The sequence below is a fragment of the Arachis duranensis genome, chromosome 1 (assembly GCF_000817695.3).
Source record: "Arachis duranensis cultivar V14167 chromosome 1, aradu.V14167.gnm2.J7QH, whole genome shotgun sequence".
In the NCBI taxonomy this organism is placed as follows: Eukaryota; Viridiplantae; Streptophyta; class Magnoliopsida; order Fabales; family Fabaceae; genus Arachis; species Arachis duranensis.
In genome coordinates this window covers 71,939,655-71,943,023 of record NC_029772.3, presented here as the reverse complement: position 1 = coordinate 71,943,023, position 3,369 = coordinate 71,939,655, and positions in this window count along the sequence as shown.

Below are 3,369 nucleotides of genomic sequence, written 5' to 3'. Positions count from 1 at the left end.
CTCCCACCTAGCACTTTGCTTTAACGTCCGTAAGTTGGACGCTCCAGTAGCTCAATCTTCTGGCCTGTGGGGATCTTCCAAGAGGAAGATCTCAAGCTCCTTATTTTTCTGCAGCTTCTCTCCATGGTACAGCTTCAGACGTTGTCCATTAACTTTAATAAGTTCAGAGTGTGAAGGGTGGCTTAGGTGATAAACTCCGTATGGTTCGGCCTTCTCTACTCTGTATGGACTTTCCCATCTCGATCTCAACTTGCCTGGCATGAGTCTTAGTCGAGATTTGTAAAGGAGGACTAAATCCCCAGGTTGGAACTCTTTCCTCCTAATGTGCTGATCATGCACAGCCTTCATCTTTTCCTTGTATATTCTTGAGTTCTCATAAGCTTCTAGGCGAAGGCTCTCCAGTTCTTGCAGTTACAACTTTCTTTCAGCTCCAGCTTGCTCAATTCCCATGTTGCACCCCTTGACTGCCCAAAAGGCTCTGTGCTCTACTTCAACTGGGAGATGACAAGCTTTTCCATAAACTAAGTGGAAAGGGCTCATTCCAATGGGTGTTTTGTATGTTGTCCTGTATGCCCATAGTGCATCTTGCAGTCTGTTGCTCCAGTCTTTTCTGTGAGGTTTGACTATCTTCTGCAAGATATGCTTTATCTCTCTGTTTGACACCTCGGCTTGTCCATTGGTCTGAGGATGGTATGCTGTTGCGATCTTATGAATTATCCCATGCTTCTTCATCAATCCTGTTAGTCTCCTGTTACAGAAATGGGTGCCTTGATCACTCACGATTGCTCGTGGTGATCCAAAGCGGCAAATAATATGGTTTCTCACAAAGGAAACAACAATGTTAGCATCATCAGTGCGGGTGGGAATTGCTTCCACCCACTTAGAAACATAGTCCACAGCGAATCGCTTCCACCCACTTGGAAACATAATCCACAACTAATAATATATAAAATTGACCATTAGAATTTGGGAACGGACCCATGAAGTCAATGCCCCAAACATCAAAAATTTCACAAAAGAGCATAAATTGTTGAGGCATCTCATCCCTCCTGGATATATTACCAAATTTTTGGCATGGAAGATAAGATCTACAAAATTCAGCAGCATCTCTAAAAAGAGTAGGCCACCAAAATCCACAGTCTAAGATCTTTCTAGCTGTTCTTTGAGGGCCAAAATGTCCTCCACTCTCAGATGAGTGACAGGCCTCCAAAATGGATTGGAATTCTGATTGAGGTACACAACGTCTAATTACCTGATCAGCACCACATTTCCACAAATATGGGTCATCCCATATATAATATTTAGACTCGCTTTTCAGCTTGTCCCTTTGATGCTTAGAAAAATGTGGAGCTAACTAGATAATTAGCTATAGGTGCGTACCAAGGTGCTATCTCAGATACTGCTTGCAGGTTATCAAATGGAAAATTATCATCTATAGGAGTAGAATCATCCTTAATGTGCTCAAGGCGACTTAAGTGGTCTGCCACTAGATTCTGATTACCACTCCTATCCTTTATTTCTAAATCAAATTCTTGTAAAAGCAATATCCAACGTATGAGCCATGGTTTGGACTCCTTTTTAGCCAATAGGTACTTCAAAGCTGCATGGTCCGAATACACTACTACTCTAGTACCAAGTAGATAAGCTCGGAATTTATCCAGAGCGAAAACAATAGCAAGAAGCTCTTTCTCAGTAGTAGTATAATTGGACTGGGCAGCGTCTAAAGTTTTAGATGCATAAGCAATAACAAAAGGATCCGTACCTTCACGTTGGGCCAGCGCTGCTCCTACTGCATGGTTGGAAGCATCGCACATGATTTCAAATGGCTGGCTCCAGTTTGGTCCTCTCACAATGGAAGCTTGAGTCAGGTTGGTCTTCAGCTTATCGAACGCTTGCTTACAATTCTCACTGAACTCGAACTCAATATCCTTCTGCAGCAATCTGGATAAGGGAAGTGCTACCTTACTGAAGTCCTTAATAAATCTCCTGTAAAAACCTGCATGGCCAAGGAACGAACGGACTTCCCTCACAGAGGAGGGGTAAGGTAAACTGGAAATAACATTCACCTTTGCTGGGTCTACAGAAATACCAGTATTAGATACAACATGTCTTAATACAATCCCTTGTTTAACCATAAAATGACATTTTTCAAAATTTAATACAAGGTTTGTATTGACACATCTATCTAGTACTCTAGATAATCCATCTAAGCAAAGGCTAAAAGAATCACCATAAATGCTAAAATCATCCATAAAAACTTCTATACAGTCCTCAATGAGATCAGAAAAAAGACTCATCATGCATCTCTGAAAAGTACCTGGGGCATTGCACAAGCCAAAGGGCATTCTCTTGTAAGCATAAGTCCCAAAAGGACATGTAAAAGTAGTCTTTTCCTGATCCTCAGGAGCTATATGAATCTGGAAATAACCTGTGTAACCATCTAAAAAGCAATAATGTGATTTACCTGACAGGTGATCCAGCATTTGATCAATGAATGGAAGAGGGTAGTGATCCTTGCGAGTAGCTTGGTTGAGACGCCTGTAATCAATGCAGACTCTCCATGCGTTCTGTACTCTGGTCGCTGATGAGCGGATAATTTATACGCTTTTTGGCATTGTTTTTAGGTAGTTTTTAGTAAGTTCAAGCTACTTTTAGGGATGTTTTCATTAGTTTTTATGCTAAATTCACATTTCCGGACTTTACTATGAGTTTGTGTGTTTTTTTTGTGATTTCAGGTAATTTCTGGCTGAAATTGAGGGACTTGAGCAAAACTCTGAAAAAAGGCTGACAAAAGGACTGCTGATGCTGTTGGAATCTGACCTCCCTGCACTCAAAATGGATTTTCTGGAGCTACAGAACTCCAAATGGCGCGCTCTCAACGGAGTTGGAACGTAGATATCCAGAGCTTTCCAGCAATATATAATAGTCCATACTTTATTCGGAAATTGACGATGTAACTTGGCGTTGAACGCCAAGTACATACTGCTGTCTGGAGTTAAACGCCAGAAAAACGTCATGATCCGGAGTTGAACGCCCAAAACACGTTATAACTTGGAGTTCAACTCCAAGAAAAGCCTCAGCTCGTGGATAGATCAAGCTCAGCCCAAACATACACCAAGTGGGCCCCGGAAGTGGATTTATGCATCAAATACTTACTCATGTAAACCTTAGTAGCGAGTCTAGTATAAATAGGATAAGTTACTATTGTATTAGACATCTTTTGACAGTTTAATCTTTGACTGTTTTAGTCTTTGATCATTCAGTCTCTTGATCATTCAGGGGGCTGGCCATTCGGCCATGCCTGAACCTTTCACTTATGTATTTTCAACAGTGGAGTTTCTGCACACCATAGATTAAGGGTGTGGAGCT